The following is a 23,258-nucleotide window of genomic DNA, read 5'->3' as shown; positions in this document are numbered from 1 at the left end:
AAGATAGTCAACATGGCTTTGAGAGGGGCAGGTCATGCCTCAAATCTGGAGTTCTTTGAGGAGGTGTCAAGACAGGTTGACGATGGTCGAACAGTAGATGTGATGTACATGGATTTCAGCAAGGCATTTGTTAAGGTTCCCCATGGTAGACTCATTCATAAAGTCAGGATGTATGGGATACAGGGAGATTTGGCTATCTGGATTCAGAATTGGCTGGCTGACAGAAGGCAGAGAGTGGTTGTAGATGGAAAGTATTCTGCCTGGAGGTCAGTGTTGAGTGGTGTCCCGTAGAGCTCTGTTCTTGGGCCACTACTCTTTGCTAGTTTCTATAAATGACTTGGAGGAGAAGGTTAGTAAATTTGCAGATGACACAAAGGTTGGATGTGTCGTCGATAGTATAGAGGGCTACTGCAGGCTGTAGCACGACAGACAGGATGCAGAGCTGGGCTGAGAAATGGCAAATGGAGTTCAACCTGGATAAATGCGAAGTGATGCATTTTGGAAGGTTGAACTAGAATACTGAATATACGATTAAAGACAGGATTCTTGGCAGTGTGGAGGAACAACAGGATCTGGGTGTGCAAGTTCATAGATCCCTCAAAGTTGCCACCCAAGTGGATAGGATTGTTCAGAAAGCATATGGTGTTTTGGCTTTCATTAATGGGGGATCGAGTTTAAGAGCAAGTCCTTGGTGAGACCAAACTTGGAATGTTGTGTCCAGTTCTGGTCGCCCTACTGTAGGAAAGATAGAGGCTTTGGAGAGAGGGTGAAAAGAAGGTTTACCAGGATGCTGCCTGGACTGGAGGGCTTGCCTTATGAAGAAAGGTTGAATAAGCTCAGACTTTTCTCTCTGGAGAGAAGAAGAAGAGAGGAGACCTGATACAAAATAATGAGGGGAATAGATGGTCAATATTCAGAAACTTTTCCCCAGGGCAGGACTGACTGGTAGGAGAAGTCATAGTTTAAAGATATTAGGAGGAAGGTATAAAGGAGACAGAGGTAGAGAGTTGTGAATGCATGGAATGTGTTGGTAGAAGCAGAGTCATTGAGGACATTGAAGTGACTGCTGGACATGCACATGGATGTCAGTGAGTTGAAGGGTGTGTAGGTTAAGTTACTATATTTTACATTAGGATTAAATCTCGGTACAACATCGTGGGCCAAAGTTCTGTGCTGTACTTTTCTATGTTCTAAAACTAAAGACTATACAATGCATCAACCAGCAATTTCGTTCCTCTCATCTTTGGTGGTTAATACTCTACATGAACCTCCTCTCATCCATGTCTGGAATAGTTTATGCTAATAGGGTTAGATGAAAGGGATGACTGGATTTAGTAATGAAAGTCAGCATAGATTTGGTGACTAACTTGATTCAGTTTGGTAAGATAACATCAAGAATTGATGAGGGTAGTGCAATTGATGTGGTATATGTAGACCTCCAAAAGACATTTGATAAAATGCCAATAATAAATTTTGGCAGCAAAGAACTCCATGGTATTAAAAAAAAAAAGTCAGTGGCAGCCTGGCTATGAAGTTAGGTGAACAACAGTAAAGAGCCATGGTAATAGGGGATTTCATAGTGAGGGGAACTGACCGGGGTTTTTGTGGCAGCGGACAGGACTTAAGGATGGTGTGTTGCCTTCCTGGTGCCAGGGTTAAAGACATCACAGACAGAGTGCAGGAAATCCTCAAGGACGAAGGTGAAGAGCCAGAGGTAGTGGTACATGTCGGCACAAATTATGTCAGGAAGTAGAGGAAGAAGATACTACAGCTGGACTTCGGAGAACTAGGAAGAAGGCTGAAAAGCAGAATGTCCAGGGTGGTTATCTCCGGTTTACTTCCAGTTCCTCAGGCTGAGGCCAGAAACAGGGAGATGATGGACTTGAACGCGTGGCTGGGGAACTAGTGCAGGAAGCAAGGATTTAAATTCTTGGATCACTGGGGTATGTTTTGTGGTAAGCATAAATTCTACAAGAGAGACAGTTTGCACCTTAATAGGTTAGGGACCAGCATTCTGCCAGGCAGGTTTGCTACTGCAACAAGGGGACAAACTGGATGTTTAAAAAGGGAAATCGAGAGAGAAATTTAGTACAAGGGAAGTCAAGAAAGACAACTGTATCAATGAGGCAGAAAACTCAGAAAAGGGATCATGCTGTAAGGTTGAGTGAAATAGGAGTTGATGGGAAGGGTGAGGGCAGTAACAAATTAAGAATGAGTGCACGAAGCATTAGAAATAAGATGAATGAGCTTGAGACTCTTTTGGAAATTGGCAGATACGATGTTGTGGGGATAACAGACGTGGCTTCAAGTGGGCAGGGCCTGGGAAATGAATATTCAAGGCTACACGTACTATCGTAAGGACAGACTGATGGGCAGAGGGGATGGGGTGGCCTTGTTGGTAAGTGATGATATTCAGTCCCTTGCGTGGGGGGAACCTAGAATCAGGGGATGTAGAGTCAGCGTGGATGGAGCTGAGAAATACTAACGGTAAAAGACCCTCTTGGGAGTTATCTACAGGCCCCCAAACAGTAGTCTGGGTGTCGGATGCAAGTTAAATCAGGAGCTGAAATTGGCCTGTCGCAAAGATGTTACTACAGTTTTAACATGCAGGTAGACTGGGAGAATTAGAATGGTATTGGACCTCAAGAAAGAGACTTTGTGGAGTGCCTCCGAGATGGATTCTTAGAACAGCTGGTACTGGAGCCTACCATGGGAGAAGGCAATTCTGGATCTGGTATTGTGCAACAAACCAGAATTGGTCAGGGACCCCGAAGTGAAGGAGCCATTGGGAAGTAGTGACCATAATACAATAAGCTTCAATCTGCAATTTGAGGGGGAGAGGGTACCATCTGAAGTGACAATATTTCTGTTGAATAAAAGGGAACTATGGAGCTATGAGGGAGGAGCTGTCCAAAGTTCAATGGCACAATACCTTAGTAGGGAGGACAGTGGAGGAACAATGGCGGATATTTCTGTGTATAACGCAGAAGTTGCAGGATCAGTTCATTCCAAAAAGGAAGATAGATCCTAGGAGGAGGCATGGGTGGCTGATGAGGGAAGAAAAGTATAACATAGCAAAGATAAGTGGGAAAAAAGGAGGACTGGGAAGCTTTCAAAGAACAACAGAGGATTACTAAGAAGGAAATACGCAGAGAAAAAAGGTACGAAGGTAAACTGGCCAATAATATAAAAGGAGGATACTAATTTTTTTTTCGGTATGTGAAAGGCAAAAAAATGGTTGAGACTAAAATTGGGCCCTTGAAGACAGAAACAGGGGAATATATTATAGGGAACAAACAAATGGCAGAAGAATTGAATTGGTACTTCAGATCGGTGTTCACTGGGGAAGACACAAGCAATCTCTGAGGTAACAGTGGCTGAAGGACCTGCATTCAAGGGAATTTATATTTGTCAGGAATTGGTGTTGGAGAGACTGTTAGGTCTGAAGGTTGATAAGTCCCCAGGGCCTGATGGTCTACATCCCAGGGTACTGAAGGAGGTGACTCGAGAAATCGTGGATGCGTTGGTGATTTTCCAGAGTTCGATAGATTCGGGATCAGTTCCTGCAGATTGGAGGGTGGCTAATGTTGTACCACTTTTTAAGAAAGGTGGGAGAGAAAAAGCAGGAAATTATAGATCAGTTAGTCTGACCTGTGGTGGGAAAGATGCTGGAGTCTATTATAAAGTATGTAATTAAGACACATCTGGATAGTAGTAACAGGATAGGTTAGAGTCAGCATGGATTTATGAAGGGGAAATCATGCTTGACTAATCTTCTGGAATTTTTTGAGGATGTAACTCTGAAGATAGATGTGAGAGATCCAGTAGATGTAGTGTACCTGGACTTTCAGAAAGCTTTTGATGAAGTCCCACATAGGAGGTTAGAGAGCAAAATTTGGGTGCATGGTATTGGGGGCAAACTACTAACTTGGATGGAAAGTTGGTTGGCTGATAGGAAACAAAGTAGTGATAAACGGCTCCATTTCGGAATGGCAGGCAGTGACCAGTGGGGTACCGCAGGGATCAGTACTGGGGCCACAGCTTTTTACAATATATATGTTAATGATATAGAAGATGGGATTAGTAATAACATTAGCAAATTTGCTGATGATACTAAGCTGGGTGGCAGGGTGAAATGTGATGAGGATGTTAGGACATTACAGGATGACCTGGACAAGTTAGGTGAGTGGTCAGATACATGGCAGATGCAGTTTAATGTGGAAAAATGTATGGTTATCCACTTTGATGGCAAGAATAGGAAGGCAGATTACTACCTAAATGGAATCAATTTAGGTAAAGTGGCAGTACAGAGAGATGTGGGTGTTCTTGTACACCAGTCAATGAAGGTAAGCATGCAGGTACAGCAGGTAGTGAAGGCAGCTAATAGCATGCTGGCCTTCTTAACAAGAGGGATTGAGTATAGAAGCAAAGAGGTTCTTCTGCAGCTGTACAGGGCCCTGGTGAGACCACACCTGGAGTATTGTGTGCAGTTCTGGTCTCCAAATTTGAGGAAAGACATTCTGGCTATTGAGGGAGAGCAGCATGGGTTCACGAGGTCAATTCCTGGAATGGCGGGATTACCTTACACTGAAAGACTGGAGCGACTGGGCTTGTATACCCTTGAGTTTAGAAGACAGAGGGGATATGGCTGAGACATAAGATTATTAAAGGATTGGACACACTGGAGGCAGGAAACACGTTTCTGCTGATGGGCAAGGGCCGAACCAGAGGACACAGCTTAAAAATAGAGTAGACCATTTAGGACAGAGATGAGGAGAAACTTCTTCACCCAGAGGAGTGGTGGCCTGTGTGGAATACTCTGCCCCAGAGGGCAGTGGAGGCCCAGTCTCTGGATTCATTTAAGAGAGTTGGATAGAGCTCGCAAGGATAGTGGAATCAAGGGTTATGGAGATAAGGCAGGAACAGGATACTGATTAAGGATGATCAGCCATGATCATATTGAATGGTGGTGCAGGCTTGAAGGGCAGAATGGCCCACTCCTGCACCTGTTGTCCAAATACTAGAATACAGATTGAGCTCACTATTATTGCTAAATAATAGGTGTTTGGTAGCACTGTTGATGATCCTTCCATCACTTAAGTTATGATTGAGTGTAGTCTAGGGTGGTAATTGGCCAGGTTAGATTTGACCTGCCTTTTGTGTGGAAGACATACCTGAGCAAGTTTCCATTGTTGTTTAGTTGCTGGTGTTACAGTTGTACTGTAGCTTAGCTAGGTTTGCATCAGGTTCTGGAGCATGTCATCAGTATTGTTGCCAGGGCCCATGGCCTTTGCAGTATTCAGTGCCTCCAACCATTTCTTGATATCACAGGGAGCAAGTTAAACTGGCCGAAAAGACTGGTATCTATGATGTTTGACCTCAGGAGCCAAGATGTATCATCCACTCAGCACTTCTAGCTGAAGAATACTGCAAATGCTTCAGCTTATCTTTTGCACTGATGTGCAGGGTCCCCCATTATTGATGTTGGGAGATATTTGTGCAACCTCCCTCTCCAATGAGTATTTAATTGTCTAATCACAATTCATGAATCAATGTGGTAGGACTACAGAATTTACATGGTCTTTGGTTGTAGAATTGCTTAGTCCTCTCTATCAGATGTTGTTTGACACAGAAGTAGTCCTGTGTCGAGACTTCACACCTCATTTTGGGGTATGTCTAGAACTGATCTTAGCAATGACCCCTGCGTTCCTCATTGTACTGGGGTTGACGTCCTGGCTTGATGGGGAGAGTGGAGTCGGGGATATTCTTGGCCATGAGGTTGAACATGTTTGTGTACAATAATTTATTGTATTTTAAAACTTAATTATTCTGTCACGATGGAAAAAGAATTGCTACTTAGTAATTGGTATCAACTTCATCTTGATCATATTTGCTTTCTCTAAATGTGTTATAGAGAATGAATTATAGGGTGCATTCATCTTCCATGAGTTTAGTAAAAATGCAAAGCAGAAATCTTGCAACTACAATGATTGATTTTACATTCAAAATTTGAATCTGCTTCTGCTCTCCATGACATTTTATTCTCTGCATCATTCATATGGTTGAAAGGCAACCCATGACATCAGATACAAACTTTGTTTTTTTTACGATTGCAGCATCACGTAAAACAAAATAATACACACCAACATTATAGTTGCAGTGGGAATGCACGCTTGCGCCCAGATTTTCAACCCCAGATCAGGAGCGTAAAGACATGACACTGCCTGGCTCTACAATCCTGATCTGGGAAGAAGTAGTAACCCAGAGGACATATTTTCATCGTGTGGTGGCAAGGTTCCTTAGCTGATGGGTTGGATGATCCCAGATTGAGAAGAGACTGCTGGTTTCAGTTGTGGTCTGAATACAAGGCCTGCTTCCCTGCATCTTTACTACAGTGAACAGACAGGCGATGTAACTGCTGTCTTGGAAGACAAAGCAGGTAACCTTGGAAACGTAGTTCAGCACGCTTCCCTCACTGTTCAGTCTCTAATTATAGTGAGGCAAAACTGGACGGCAGCATAAGGGGTGAACAAAGGACCCTGAGGCAGTTAAAGGGAGAGATCAAGATCCTGTACAAATCCCTTTCCCCAGCAAAATTAAAGAAGTCCCCTGAAAAATTGGATTGATCATTACATTGCCAGCATCCCTCACATGCTTCATGTAACGCACATGCTTGTTCAGGATTGCCTCTCCCACCTAAAGCTTTTACATCATGAGACCAGACCTTTTGCCCATGCAGGCCATTCCCTTAGTTCCTACACCAAATTTTGTCCCCTGAAGTAAACAGTAAACTGTCTCTCTCACATAGTGGAGTCATGGGTCTGGCATTGGCATTTCTGATGCCATATTTGTCCAATTCCCTGCAGGTAAACCATGTCCTTTTATCTTTAAGGAACACTCCCAGAAGTTTATGTATTGCATAAGATGTGCACGGTTTTTCTATTGTCATCCTTGTGTTTGATAAATTAACTCTATGCACTTTCAGCCACTTTGAGTGGGTGTCCACGATGACTAAGAACATTGAACCCACGAAGGAACCTGCAGACTCAACATGTAACTGAATCCAGACTCTATGTGGCCATTCCCATAAATGTGGGAGAGCTGCTGGTGGTAATTTTTGTCCTTGACACAAAAGGCACTGCCTCACCATTGTGGCTAGTTTTGCCAACAGTCCTGGCCACCACACATACCTGCTCATCATCATAATTTTGGAGTCTCCTGGATGACTCTGGGGGAGTTCAGGGATAATTACTCTTGCTCCCTATAAAATACCATCCTCTGTGGTCAGATCTTTCAGAGTCCAAAAAGATTTCAATTCTGGTTCCCCTCATTGCCTCTAGTTTTGCCATGACTGGATCTTTCTACATCTAAAGTCTGATATTGTCAGCTGTGACTATAATATTTCCAGAAATTTTAAACCTATTATGGACTCTTCAGTGACAGTACTACTGCAAGAAGTGGCTCAATCCATTTGCATTTGCTACTTGGCCTCCTGAATGGTATTACAACTTGTATTATACACATTTAGGATTAGAGCCCACTGCTGAAATTAGTCTGAAGCTATGGGCAACACTGCCTTGTCCTCTTTAAAGCAGAACTAGGTGTTTGTGATCTATTATTACAAATTTGCATCCATAAAGATATAGATGGAACTTCTTGCCTCCAAATATGATCACCAAACCTTGCTCCTCCAACACTTTGCATTAACTAAGTCAAGAATGCATACGCTACTGGGCACTCCTTTCCATTCGGCCACCTAAGAGCTAATACTACCTCAGTGCCATACAGGGAAACATCACATGTTAATACTAGATATCACTTGGGATCATAGTGGGCCAACACCTTAGAGAATGATAGCTGTTTCTTCACTTCCCTGAAAGCTATGGATTGACTACGTGACCATTTTTCGAAGAGTTGACACAAAGGTGTCAGGAGGGATTTTCCATAATAATTCACCAGCCCAAGGAAAAACCTAAGCTCCAGTACAGATGTAGGAGCCAGGGCACCTTTGATCACCCTTTCTTTATCTTCCAATTGTGTAATCCAATCTTGTTGAATGTGGCCCAAATACATCATTTGGGGTGCCTAGAACAAATTCTTCCCTTCTAAGGTGTGCACCCACCTAGGCGAAACATCATGAGAGTTATGTCCAAGTTCTCAAAGTTCCCTGTCATTAGCATGTCATTTTGTAAAATGTTCTCCATCATCCACTGAAAAATTGCACAGGCTGACAAGGTACCAAATGGTAGTATTGTTTATTGGTACAAATCCTAATTGGTATTAATTGTGGCATACTTCTGGGAATCCTCATCTAACTGCAATTGCTAGTACCCATTGCTTATGTAGAGCTTCATGAAGGATGCCCCACCCCACACACCGTCAGCTTTGCTGATAAATCCTGTGTGTTTGGGAGTTTTTCCAGCTGCAAAAGCAGTTTATTGTTTGTTTAAAATTCCCAAAGATGAACCAATCTGTTGGGCTTCAGAGGGAGGGGGAGGAAATATTGTGCTGCCCATTCCACAAACTGGACTGGTTGGTTTCCTTCGCTTTCCAGCATCTGATTTCTGCCTCTACTTTTGTCCATAAGGCAGTGACATTGGGCAGACCTTGCAGAATCATGGAATTGTTTCCTTGTCAACCAGCAAGGTGGCCTTGGTCCCTTTGATATTCTCTAGAACTTCCTGAAACTTCAGGTTACTTCATTATGATTTCACTCAGGCAGCAATTTTATAGTTGCAAAATGTTGAGCAATCTAGTTGAATTGTTCTCAATCATGATCAGTCTTTCAAGCTTGGGCCTGAGCCTATTACTATAATCAGAATAACTGAACCAGCTGCTTCTCATAGGAGACCAGAACCAAAGATATACATTTAATCTGTAAGGGTTCCCCAGCATAAGTTCTTATTTCAGCTGAGGTCTTACATAAAACGTAAAGGTTGGAACCCAGAGTGAATTTTGTTAAAGACTAGTTTTTTTTAAAAACAATACTTAGTGTGGAAAGAGGCCCTTCGGCCTGACAAGTCCACACCGACCCTCCGAAAAGCAACCCACCCAGACTCATTCCCCTACATTTACCCCTTCACCTAACACTATGGGCAATTTAGCATGTCCAATTCACCTAACCAGGGACCCAGGTTCAATTCCAGCCTCGGGCAACTTTCTCCCTGTGTCTGCATGGGTTTCCTCCAGGTGCTCCAGTTTCCTAGCAAAGTCCAAAAGTGTGCAGACTCTACGTAGACAGTCACCAGAGGCTGGAATTGAATCTGGGTCCCTGGTGCTGAGAGGCAGCAGTGCTAACCACTGAGCCACCGTGCTGCCCCAGTTATTGCACTGGTTTGAAGTCCAGTGGGCTTTGGCCAGTAGGAGCATTTACATTGATACATCATTAATCCCAAATTCCAAAGGATCTCTCAGCATCCTATTAAAGGGTTAAACCAAAGTCAGGTGCTTCTGCCAGGCATCTTAACCTAGTCCTCAAGTTGCTGAGTAAAACCAAAAACATCTCAGAATTAGAGGAGGCTTGGTGTTGTAATATTCCTTAAATAAATCCATTAACTCGTGAAAGGTTTTAGTATCTGATGCCTCAGGGAAAGTTAGGCTACTAATAACTGATAAAGCTGTGGGTCCACAAGCTGTCAGGAGAATTATTCATTGCTTTTCATCTATCCTAATGTCATTTGCCAAGAAAAAAAATAATGCATTCGTCCTACATGCTGGGCCCAATCTTTAACAGCAGGATTGAACAAATCAAGCTTCCCAAATACAGCATGATGCCAGAAATGCTTACCCCAACTCAGACAACTGTTGAGTGTTCTTTTCTTGTATTGCCACTGAAATAACTCCCCACAGGCTGGTATCCCAATACCAAGCCACCCTTTATTAAAGCTGTAGAATCATTGACACTGACCTAGCTCAGAGTGAACAGAACATCTGACATTACTGTTCTTATCCACCATCCAGGGTTTCCTAATTAGACCAGATTAAGTGCCTCAATCAGGGAACTCTTTCTATGACATCCACCTGGCTGACTTTGTTGTTATTGCTACAGACATCATCGTTTCCAAATTTAAGGTTGATAGAGTAAAGCATAACCTAGCCAGTTACTTTTGGGTTTGTTCTTTCTTATATAAAAAAAGCAGAATTTAGTAATGCTTGGATCTACACAATAATGTTTGGTTTCTGTTCCAAAGACTTTGCAAAACTGAGCTTTATAAACTGGTCAGAAATGTTTCTCCAAAGCTCAGTTGGAATGGTAATTAATGGGAAGATCCACTTAGAAAAAAAACTGTATGACAGGGAAAAAGTGAAACAGCATCAAATGGGAATAACTCATCTTGGGTGTATTTAAATGGAATATCTCAAAAGGAAAGTGTAGTGAAATTAATTAATTGACAGTTTTTCCAAAGAGTTGTGAATCTGAGGAATTTGCTTCTGCAAGGTTCAGTGGATGCTGGGATAGTGAGTACATTTAATGAGGAGCTAGACCGATTTTTAATTGGTAATGGGTGGAAGGGATTTGGAGAGAAGGCAGGAAAAGGAGGATGGGGTGCATATCAGTCTTGATCGAATGGCAGAGCACTCTAGATCGGTCAGAAATGGCCTAATTCTGCTCCTGTATCTTATGATAATCTTCGCAGAGATATTTGCATCTTTACCTGTGATTTTTTTCTTAAAAACTGAATTGGATGATCTGGCCAGCATGTGAAACATGTCCACAACCCCGCCAACTGTCTCTCCTTCCCCCCCCCCCTTTTTGCCCATCCACTGCCCCGTTAAAAACCCACATCCAACTTTTGATATTAAGGAAAGATCAACAAAGTCAAGAGTGCATGGCACGATCTTGAAATCATGTTGGAAGTGTGCAGAAATGATAATCTCATATGTGGCAATCAACAGGATGTATGGTGATAATGCACTGAAGAAGGAGTCTCTGACATGTAAAACTATTTGACAAAATAGTTATTGTGGCCTGAAGAGAAAGAAAACAGTTAAGATAAGGCACTGACAAACTCCTTACAGAAACTGACTTTTAGATTAGATTCCCTACAGTGTGGAAACAGGCTCTTCAGCCCAAGAAGTCCACACCAACCCTCCAAAGAGTAGTCCACCCACTTCTGACTAAAGCACTTAACACTATGGGCAATTTAGCATGGCCAATTCACTTGATCTGCGCATCTTTGGACTGTCAGAGGAAACCTGAGCACCTGAATGGTATGTGCAAACTCCACACAGACAGACACAGTCACCTGAGGCTGGAATTGAACCAGAGATCCTGGTGCTGTGAGGCAGCAGTGCTAACTACTGAGCCACCACTTTTAAAACAAAGTAGTATTGCTGGAAATGATTAAAAAAAGTAAAATGAATTTTGGAATGGGATATTTGAAGGCTAATGGAGGAAAACTTACTGAAGGAAAATCTACAAAACGTATGCTAGTGAAGGGGAGGCTGGAAAATCTTTTCAGTCAGTATACAACCTGTTTCTGTAATTGAATGTACATAATAGCTAAAGATGAGCCACAGTCAAAGAAATGTAGTACAGTCTCAATGAAAAATGAAAGAGAAAGAGAGATCCAAGAATTTGTTAAAAAAGGAAAGCCAAAAAAAAACCAAGGTGGTTGAAAGGATCAGTACCTCAAAAACATCTAGCCAAAATGATGGAGCAGAAATAGAAGAAACAAATAAAGATGAAATTCAAAGGCTAGGACAGTGTGCCTGATATGAACGTTACTCACACCCCTCAAGATAGGATAGGGCTTATGTTTCCTTGATATTAACAGTTCAAAGTAGCTTTATTTTGTTACCTGCAATATATCATCAAGTAGTCAGGAAACAAAACTTGTACCTTAGAAATAATTAGATTAGTTAAGAACTAATTGTGAGAAGTCAATAGAAAATTCCCTTCTCAAAGGGGCCTGTTGAAAATTGGGTTCCCTTTAAAACTTTATGATTTTAGTATTCCATATTTGGTATTTCCTGTGTAGCATGAGCCCTCATTTAACTGAATCACAGTGGGAACTAGCCTTCTATTTGTATAAACTAAAGACTTACTGGTGGATACTACCCTATTATGATTGCAATATTTTTGGAAATAAGTTTCTGTTCTTGGAAGGAATGAAAACTAACTTTCAAATGGGGTTGGGCAAGGGGAATTGATTATCTGATGCACATGTAGCTGTACCACACCATCATTGGTCAAAAGGATTCAGATAATTGATCAACATAGCCATAAGATACCCATCCCTAGAAATGGGTATGTCAACAAAAGCTAAGATGCAGAGGGCAGAACTCATCAGACAGTCCCTTTGGACAGCAGTCCTCAGTGTTCCTTAGAAAGCTGTCTTTCCCAGAAAAGGAGAAGGAAGACCGAGAGGAATTCCTTTTACACCTTGGCCAGTAAGCAGGATGCTGCTTGTCTTCACAGCTTTAATGAGACCAATATATCCCACGCTAACAGCCTGCTTATCCTTTGGTGTCAGTGAACCATCCCAAATGTCAAAAATCACAACAGGTTTATTTGGAAGCATGAGCTTTTGAAGCACAGCTCCTTCAGGTAGTTGTGGAGTATAAAATCATAAGACAATTTATAGCAAAAGTTTAGTGTGATGCAATTGAAAACTATAAAGTTTGCTGTAAATTCTGTGTCTTACACCACCAGGTTGATTGTATGATTTTTAACTTTGTATATCTCAGTCCAACACCAGTACATCCAAATAATCCCAAAATGTCACAATTGTAAGCTATCTTGATAGAACTTACAGATATATCACATCTAACCTACTGCTTCTTAAACTCAATAAGCTATCAGAACAATGTCACAAATGGTCACCTACCTAAATTAAATAGCTGTGATCACAAGCCCCCAAAATCTACAGTCTGACATATGTCTGGAGACACTTATTAAAAATATTTAAATAGCTTATTATCAACAAACACACTAAAATATGGCTAGTAACTGCAGAGGATACACTTACCATAACTGCAGCTATAGTACTATGTTATCACTGCATTCCACTAAGTTTTGTAATAACAATCTATGGAATAATACCACAACTATTCAACATTCATCAGTATATGAAGCAAGCAGAACTCAGGTGCCTTACTTACACCAAAATGCAGCTTCTGTGTTTTATGATCCTACCTCCCAAAGGTGTCTCAGGACCAGATCCTTTTGTTTTGGTTATGCTAGTGAAGGTTCTCCAGTGAGGCAAAATCCTGTGCTCTCAGTTAACTATATACCATTAACTCAATTTGGTGTAATATGATTGCTCCATTGTTTTCACATGGGTTCAAATCCATCTCCTTAGTTCTTGCCATGTTAAGAGTCCTTTTATATTTTTACTTGTCATTTTTATTTTCATTTCAGTTTGGTTTAAAAGCATGATCTATTCTATACACGGTAGTCTGGGCCAAAATTCAAGATAATCACAAAAAGAAAATAAATCTCTCTGTTGAGAGTAGTTATAATTTATAAATCTCTGCCAAAACCTGGTGTTGAGGCCTACAAATTATTTTAAAAGTCACTTTGACAATCATTTGAGAAAAGAAGTATGGGAAATTAGAAGAAAAGTGGGATTATACCAGGTGGCTCATGTGAAAAGATCCAGCAAATCTCAATGAATCATTCGATAGTGATTCCACGATATCTCAGTCCAAATGTAGACACAATTGCATATACTGAATTGGGTGTGCATTGTAAAGAATTTTTATGTTGTAAATTTGGCAGCACATTCCCTGCTGATATCTTGATGTTTTCAATTATTTAAAGTATAGAATTAAAGGAAGCTAAAACGTCTCTCACAAATGAAAAACTTAGACAGATACTGGATATCTGGAATAACAACAAAAATGCTGTAATCAATCATTAGTGGAAGCAACATTTGTTGAGAAATTAACAGAATTAACCCTTCAGGTTAGTGCACTTTCAGTTTTTATGACTCAGGTTGCACAGTCACAGACGTCAATCGATGGTACATAACCATGTAAAACAAGAACATCTGATGTATTGTTTGAAACAGCAAACCAATGCTTCTATTTCCCCATAGACAATCATGTCAGATGTCTGCATCTATTCCAGAGTAATTGATTGGACCCACATAGCCTCAGGTTAAATCAATAATACACATTGACCAACACCTCATGATGGCTTCCTTTTTGTATTGCTTTAGTGATCTATAACAAATATATATTATTTCTTAAAGGTTTTTTATTAACTAAAAGTTTTGATTAAGATTAAATTCTTATTTGGAGATGAAAACTGCAATTAGACTGCAAACTCATTTGAAAATTATATTGTTATGAACTTGAATCTGAGAAATTTGAAATGCTATCTATAAAATACTACTAATTTTCTGATACTGAGATTTGTTTCATGTCCTTCCAGGTAACAAAAAATGAATTATACAAATTGATTTTATATTAACATGTTGTGAGGTTAACAGTTGTTAGCCACCAGATGGCAACAATCAAATGAGATTTACATTTCAGGAAGTTTAATCAGATTTTTCTAAAAGTTCCACAAATTTATATTTGACATAAAGAAAATTAAAAATTCAATGTTTGGTTTATGATACAGAAATATTGATTTGTAAAAACCTGTTAATGTTCCTAATTAATTCTTTAGTTGTCATTGCTATCTGCCACCTTAACATAGTGACTGTGTAAATTTAGGGTTTTTCAATGATGTTTAATGTAAATAAAATAGAATTGACAGAAGTGACAGTTATATTGAAGCCACACATATGACACGGTATTGTCATTGCTGCCCTCTATATTAGTGACCTCTGCTCCAGCCTCATGCAAAATTAACCATTCCTTTGCTCTTGATTGTATTTTATATCCATCTGTTCCACACCCACAATATTCATGTCCCCATTATTTTACTATGCATAGGCCAAAATAATGTATAATGATCTATATGATTCTACTCAACAAAGCAAAATATTTATTTATTGAAATTCTTTAAAGATTAAAGGAGAAGTATTAAAATTAATGGATGGAAAATCACAAATTTGGGTTTTACAATTCTCTTGATATGAGTTGAGTTTATTTAAATCTCTCACTGGTTCAACCAACACTTGCCACCACTTATCTTTGATGGCTGAGCCCTTAGTCCTTATTCACCCAAAGAGTTAATTTTACAACCTTAAACAAGTTGCTTCAAACTTGATTTCCTTTCAGTTCAAACAGCAATTTTCCCCCCAGTGAGAAACTTTCTGTCAATTTTCCAGGCACTTCACTCATTTTCCTGGATTTACTACGTGAAAACGTTAATATCTCTAACAATTTATTTCTCCAGTTTCAAAGAACAATGTTAAAAGTTGCCATTCCAATGCAGTTGATGGCAGCAGTTCCTCTGAATTGAGGAAAAGTCCAGCAATCTAGACAAGTCTTCAGATGGCTAAGGAGACCAATTTCAGATGCAGAGGTATTTTTCCACTGTTGGGGCATGTTGTTATGTGGAGAATTGATACTCACAGCCCTGGCTTGGCTTCCTTCTCCTTTCTCCATTGTTGTCATTCCACTTTGTGATTGACTCAGTTCGTCTCAAAGTGGGTTGTGTCAGGATGAACCACTGGTGACATGATGAATGGTAGGCTGCTTTCTACTCCCAGTCAGTGGCTTCAATGTCCCTATGCTTTAGGCTGACCTTCAGCTTGTCCTTATACCTTTTACTTTGGCTGCCCTTAAGTATTGGCCATTAGATAACTGTGAGAAGACAACCTGAAGCTTCATGGAGTACTTTCATGATGGTCCAGTGGTCCATCTAGCTGAATCCCAGGATAAAATATAGGCACTGCTGGTGAGAGTTCTCAAAGATCTTAATGTGGACCGGCCACATTTCATTGAAAAAGGGCAATTAACACAACAGCCTTACAATCCAGGACATTTGTTGAGTTCCAAAGGTTTAAGTTGTCAAAGACAGGTTGCAGTTTGAAGAATTCAACACACTAAATACAGTTGAGTCAATGCCCGACTTATTTATTGATTGTAATCCCTTGGGAAAGTTGGCTGTTGAGACATTGGGAGTAAAAAATGAGGTCTGCAGATGCTGGAGATCACAGCTGCAAATGTGTTGCTGGTCAAAGCACAGCAGGCCAGGCAGCATCTCAGGAATAGAGAATTCGACGTTTCGAGCATAAGCCCTTCATCAGGAACGAGAGAGAGAGAGCCAAGCAGGCTAAGATAAAGGGTAGGGAGGAGGGACTAGGGGGAGGGGCGATGGAGGTGGGATAGGTGGAAGGAGGTCAAGGTGAGGGTGATAGGCCGGAGTGGGGTGGGGGCGGAGAGGTCAGGAAGAGGATTGCAGGTTAGGAGGGCGGTGCTGAGTTGAGGGAACCGACTGAGACAAGGTGGGGGGAGGGGAAATGAGGAAACTGGAGAAATCTGAATTCATACCTTGTGGTTGGAGGGTTCCCAGGCGGAAGATGAGGCGCTCCTCCTCCAGCCGTCGTGTTGTTGTGTTCTGCCGGTGGAGGAGTCCAAGGACCTGCATGTCCTCGGTGGAGTGGGAGGGAGAGTTAAAGTGTTGAGCCACGGGGTTCCTCGGTGGAGTGGGAGGGAGAGTTAAAGTGTTGAGCCACTGTATATAATTCAGATCTATGTGTAGATGACATGGGAAAGTTGGCAGAGGACCTTCTTCTTATTCATGTTTGAGGACAAGTCAAGTTTCATCATAAATGAGATGTTGAAAATGTTGAATATCCTTTGCACATCTTCTGTGACGTGAACCATCGTGCAGAAATCTTTAGCAAACTGAAGGTCATGGATGTCCATGATGGCGAGTTTTGATTTTGCCCCAAAGAGGTCAACGCTGAAGAGTTTCTCATCCAGATGATATTGAAAGCTGAGACTGGGTGGTAGGCCATCTTAAATGGGATGGATGATGACACTTAAGTTGATGAACAACATTGGGGTCACAAAGCATTGTTTGACCCCAACCTGGATGTAAAAGGTGGCATTTGCAGATCCATCACTCAGAACAGCAGTGGTCATGTTGTCATCCAGATGTCTCAGGATAGAGACAAAATTTAACAGGCAACCGCAGTGCTAAAGGAGTATCCAAATGGCTTCACAGTTTAGAGAATGAAATGCCTTGGTCAGGTCAGTGAAGGTGAGGAATAGTTCTATATTTTCCCCCTGACAGTTTGTTTCCTGGCTCTGCCTAGCCACAAAGACCATGTATCTTGAGTACCCCAGGATGGTCAGAACCATACTAGATTTCTAGAAGGAACTCCTCAGTGACAGGACAAAGTGGTTCAGAAGGATATCAGCCAGAAGCTCATTTGTAATGGATAAGGGGGAAAACATCCTGAAATTCCTGCATTCAGATTTATCCCCCTTCTTCTAGATTGTCACAATGGTCATATCCTTCGACAAGGATTGACATCTTGCTGGGATTAAGAGGCTTGCATGTTCCAATCAGCCCAAGAACAAGGCCATTCAGAGTTCATGCTCCTTATAGGACCTTTTCTTGGCATTAAGGTTGAGGGGGGTGTTCCAGACAAAGAATGATCCATGAGGGTCTCATATCAGAGAAGATGGGGAAGGGTAATGGGTCCAATGGCCGTGAAGGTGGAAGAAGACTGAAACAGAGATGTGGTCCTAATCATCATGGTTCACCTTGCCACTGAATTCTGCCAAGATCATGTGGAATCCAACTGCTTAACCGACGCCCCAAAACAAACTATGTCACATACTGAAAGAAAAACAAAGTACTGGTAGGATGCTGGTAATTTGAAAGATAAACAGAAAGTGTTGGAAAAACTCAGCAGGTTTGGGAACATCTATACAGAAAAGACACAGTTAACATTTCAAGCTTAGTGACCCTTCATCAGAACTTTTCTGACAAAAGGACACCAGTCTTGAAATGTTAGCTCTGTTTTCTCTCAACAGATGCTGCCAGATCTGCTGAGTTTCTTTAGCTCACTCTATTTTTGATAATGTCACATACTGGCTTCCATCAGGCAAAGCTCTGTGGTGATGTAGGATTGATGATAGGGGAAGAGTTTTGATATCTTGATGGCTCTCACTATTGTATATAGGTAACGGATGTGTGATGATTGTTGGGCACCTTTGTCAGGATGGGGGTGCTCTGGGAGTTCTGTATTGTAAGAGGCTGTCTTTCAGATATAATGTTAAAGGAACCATCAACCTCCATGAATAAAGTAAAAGATCTCATAACACTACTTTGAAAAAGAGCAGGGGAGCCATCCCTGGTGTTGTGGCACGGTGGCTCAGTGGTTAGCACTGCAGCCTCACAGTGCCAGGGACCCAGGTTTGATTCCAGCCTCAGGAAACTGTGCGGAGTTTGCACATTCTTCCCGTGTCAGTGCGGGTTTCCTCCGGGTGCTGTGGTTTCCTCTCACAGTCCAAAGATGTGCAGGTTAGCTGAATTGGGCACGCTAAATTGCGCAGCAGGTCAGGCAGCATCCTGACCTGTGCTTTTCCAGCCTTGGATGCTGCCTGACCTGCTGCGCTTTTCCAGCCTTGGATGCTGCCTGACTTGCTGCGCTTTTCCAGCAACACGTTTTCAGCTCTGATCTCCAGCATCTGCAGTCCTCACTTTCTCCACGCTAAATTGCCCATAGTGTTCAGGGATGTGTAATTTAGGTGCATTAGTTAGGGGTAAATGTAAAGTAATCGGGAGGGGGGATTCTATGATTGACAGAGTGTTAATTCCAGGAATACAGTTTAAAAGGGATGGCATGGTGGCTCAGTCGTTAGCACTGCTGCCTCACAGTACTAGGGACCTGAGTTCAATTCTGGCCTCGGGTGACTGTCGGTGTGAAGTTTGCACATTCTCCCCGTATCAATGTGGATTTCCTCCGGGTGCCCTGGTTTCCTCCCACAATCCAAAGATGTGCAAGTTAGGTGCATTGGCCATGCTAAATTGCCCGTTGTCTTCAAGGATGTGTAGGTTAGGTGTATTAGTGATTGGTAAATATAAGATAGGGGAAATGGGTCTAGATGGGTTGCTCTTCGAGGGTCAGTGTGGACTTGTTGGGCTGAAGGACCTGCTCCATACTGTAGGGATTCTATGATTTACATATTGCTCTTTGTGACATTTGCTGTGTCATTTGTCTGTATTTGTCTCTCTTTCATTCACATGCTTGCTCTCTCTTTATTTCCTCCTTCCATCTTCACCCCCACTTTTTTTTGTAGAATCATGCCTTTTTGTAGAAACAATGCCTTCTAGGACAGGCTGGTTGATATTTGCATTTTAGTGGGGATGTATCTGGTGATCCTTTGCCCATGCCCACAAAAATTTACTGACTCTTGTGGTAGTATTTATGTAGACAACCATCTTTCCCATCGATCCCAGTCATATTCTGCATAAGGGGTTGACGTATAAACACTAGTTCTGAAGATTTTCTGCAATATAGTTCCCTTGCTTAGCCTTGCAAAATGGCAGAATGCCAAAAATAACAGCGACTCATGTCCTTGTGGTTGCCAATATGAATCCATGCATTCGGCATAAATGTCATTATAGAACGGCAAGTTTCATTTTAGAATAGGGAGCAGGCCTTGAGGAATTTCTTCCCCGAATACATCCATCACCAACATCTTCTCCAAACCTAGCATCCTTTAACTTGCAAATAGGTGTTCTTATTACAAACAACAGCAGAACTTTCAGAGTAAAAAGTTGGTTCATAGGTTTTATGAAACTAAATTTGACAGGAAGCCACACATGGAGTACAAGAACAGATGAAGAGTTCGTTAAAGAGGTAGGCTTGATGGAAAGCCAGAAAACTGTACAAAATGTTGGGGGTCTTGCATTAACTTAGGAGCTTAGTGAAAGACCAGTGAAATCTCTGAGATATTTCAATATCAATTATACACTATTGACAATCCCTTGGTCAATATGGCTCAGTTATATTCCATTCAATGTTTTTTGAAATATTTCTTTGCAGCACAATATAACAGAGATCTAAAGCAGAATTCCATTTATTCCTTCTAGAGCTGACTCAGTAAATGTGAAGGGCAATACCCTGTATGATATCATCACCTGATTCTGCAACTTACTGCTGTCCAATTGCTTGGTGCAGTTTTCAATTTAATTTGTGTGCTGACTCCAGATTTACAGTCCAACTTTGGTGGAAGACAAAAGTTTGCAATGAATCAAACCAGAAATAACTTTGAAACTGTTGTGGTACTTTTCTTCTCCATTTTGAAATACTTGAAGCTTGAATTTGCAGGTTGAATTTTCTGAAATATTGTTTGTCAGTAGTGCATTTTCAATAAGCTGTTTATTTATTGGAATGTTTTAGTTTTTGTTAGCATACGCCCAAGTTTTAAGGAGATCTTTTACTTTTTTGTACACACTAGGATATTTAGGTATTTAAATATTCATAAATTAAAATATGCTTAAAAAATTGATTTTTCTTGATCGAGGAAGTAGACCTGTTTTCTCATTAACTGTGTTTCTTTTTACAGGATTATTAGTAGGGAGTTCTGGTGTGTTTATGTCCAATTGATAATTGGTTTTTCGTAACAGTATAAATTAAATTCTGCTCTTACCTAAAAGTGCTCTCAGCTATCAATTGACACTCTGGAGATTCCATTTCGTGTTGTTTATGAACATTGTAAATCAGTGACTTTTAATGTCACGTGTTGCTGCAGTGGTAGATTTATATAATGACGTGTCAGAGACTTAGGAAAATTTACTATCAAGTATTCAATACAATGTTATTTTCTAGTGCGCTGTGGGCTGAGCTCTGTTGGACTGATCGACTTTGGCTGTACACTGTTCACATTCCTAAAATGCACTCACGGACTTATTCTATAAATTTTGCATCACTGAAAATATAAGAAACAAAGTTGAAGCTTTTTGAAACAATTATCAGTCAGAAGTACCAATACATGCAATTTGACCTCTTGTGGAGGTCTGCATGATGACAGAAATTAATCTTTAGCCAATTTATGAAATCAAGCAACAGCTGAACAAACAGATGCAGTCCACAGGTCCCAATAATATTCCAGTTTTAGGGCTACCCCTTGTGCTTCAGAGTTAGCTGCACTCCGAGGTAAGCTGTTCCAAAATACTGCATCTACTTAACAAAATATAGTATGTAATGCAAATGCTGCAACCAATACATCAAAGTATTGATCAAGACCTATCAAAATTGCTTAACAACAAAATTTATTGATGACGCTACAATAACTGTTGATGAAAGTATCAAATTAAAGCTCAAAATACATGCAAACTAATATATGTAGGCCTATTGCATACTTTAATTATTAAAAATAAACTATTTAAAAACATAACTATGCCTTTAAATAAAGGCATTTTCCATTAAAGAATTTTCACATTCATTAGTCAAAGTTTACATTAACTTAAGCCATAAAATAATGATGAATAGGTGACTGGTTGTTATCCCAGTGTCTGTGTGGATTACCACCGGGTGCTCTGATTTCCTTCCACAGTTTAAAGATGTGTGGGCTAGGTGAATTTCCATGGGAAATGCAGGGTTACAGGGATAGAGTAGGAGGATGGATCTGGGTGGGATGCTATTTAGAGGGTTGGTGTGAACTCGATGAGCCAAATGGCCTGCTTCCACATTATAGGGATGTTATGATTCTGTGAAAACCATAAGTCCATGATTTAACGATTGAGCTCTGTTATATGTCTTTTTCTGCTTTCAGAAAACCTTTCACAACTACCCACAATCAATAGAGTATAACTTAATTTCTCATTTGCTTAATCACTTTAAAATTAGTGAAAAAAAACTTAATCCTATATTTTATCAATCCACCGTTATCCACATCCTGAATGAGATCACCTTTGACAAGAAAATTAACTCAGGAGACCATGTAAATACTTTGGCTGGAATATCAGGCCACATGCTGGTTATTCTGCCAAATGTGACTCACCTTCAGCCTCCCAGAGTCTGTTTGATGGGGTACTTGCCTGAATTAGTGCAGCTCCAAAGACAGTCAAGAAACTTGATGTCATCTGAATAAAGCAGCCTGCTTGACTAGAACTTACCTCACCACAAGCACACTGTAGTTGCTGTATATAACTGTATATAACTAGTACAGTTAGTAAACACATTACAGTAGAGAATCAGGACTTTTCCAATAGCACCTTAGAAGTCACCAATCTCTATCACTTAGGAAGGAGAAGGGCAGCAAATCCATGAGAATATCACTATCTACAAGTTCTGAAATCATAGATTATCGGGGTAGACCATTTAGGATAGAGATGAGAAGAAACTTCTTCATTCAGAGAGTGGTGGCTGTGTGGAATGCTCTGCCCCAGAGGGCAGTGGAGGCCCAGTCTCTGGATTCATTTAAGAAAGAGTTGGATAGAGCTCTCAAGGATAGTGGAATCAAGGGTTATGGAGATAAGGCAGGAAGCGGATACTGATTAGGAATGATCAGCCATGATCATATTCAATGGCGGTGCAGGCTCGAAGGGCTGAATGGCCTACTCCTGCACCTATTGTCTATTGTCTATTGTAATTTGGAAATAGATCACCATTCTTTCATTGTCACTGAGGCGCAATCCTGGTTTCCCTCTCCCTGACTGCTCCGTGGAAGTATCTTTACCACACTGGTTACAGCAATTTAAGATACTGGCTTGCCATTACCTTCTGCAGGGTAGTTTTGGTTGGGCAATAAATGCCGTCTTTGTCAGCAACACTAACATTGTGTGAATGAATTATTTTAGTTTGTACGCTGTTGGGTTCAGTTCTATTAAAATTGATCAATCTTTTTATAATCAGTAATATGTTTAAAGTACTTGGAGTATTTCATCCCAATTTCAAACCATTATTCAATGTAGAAATTTAGGACATTGAGTGACTGGAGGAGTTGTAACATTGAGAAATAGTATTGATTAGCTGTCGCAAATGTGGACAGTTTGAAGGCTAGTGTAGGTGTGCTAGAATCATAGTTGGAGGATATCATTTAATGACTGGGTTGAACTTAATGTACAAAAGATGCTGTTCTGCTACTTGCTGCTGGGGACAATGTTTCAATATCAAAGTCTGATATTTTCGGGTTTCACAATAAAGAGGCCACTGTATTTACAAATTTTGGAAGGTATGTTCCCTTGCTGCTTTTTTTTGTGTCAATTTTAATATTTTCAATTCAACTTTAGTTTCCTTTTGTGTCTAAGCTAAAGCTTTTTAATTAAAAAGCCTTGTGGCCCAAGAGTAGTGACCTACCAGAAGCCCATTGGAGCTTGCTAATGGTGTAGTGATATTTTCGGTGTACTAGTAATCCAGAGACCCAGGTAATGTTCAAGAGATCTAGCA

General features: G+C 40.8%; 1 long non-coding RNA gene across 1 annotated transcript in view; it reads left to right on the top strand.

Moving 5' to 3' along the window:
- LOC132825868 (uncharacterized) overlaps window positions 1-23,258 on the top strand; it is a 34,382-nt gene that overhangs the window by 9,895 nt on the left and 1,229 nt on the right. The window lies entirely within an intron of this gene.

This window comes from Hemiscyllium ocellatum, chromosome 21, assembly GCF_020745735.1.
Source record: "Hemiscyllium ocellatum isolate sHemOce1 chromosome 21, sHemOce1.pat.X.cur, whole genome shotgun sequence".
Lineage (NCBI taxonomy): Eukaryota > Metazoa > Chordata > Chondrichthyes > Orectolobiformes > Hemiscylliidae > Hemiscyllium > Hemiscyllium ocellatum.
The sequence above is the reverse complement of the archived record's forward strand: the minus strand, read 5'-3'. Positions and strand labels throughout refer to the sequence as shown.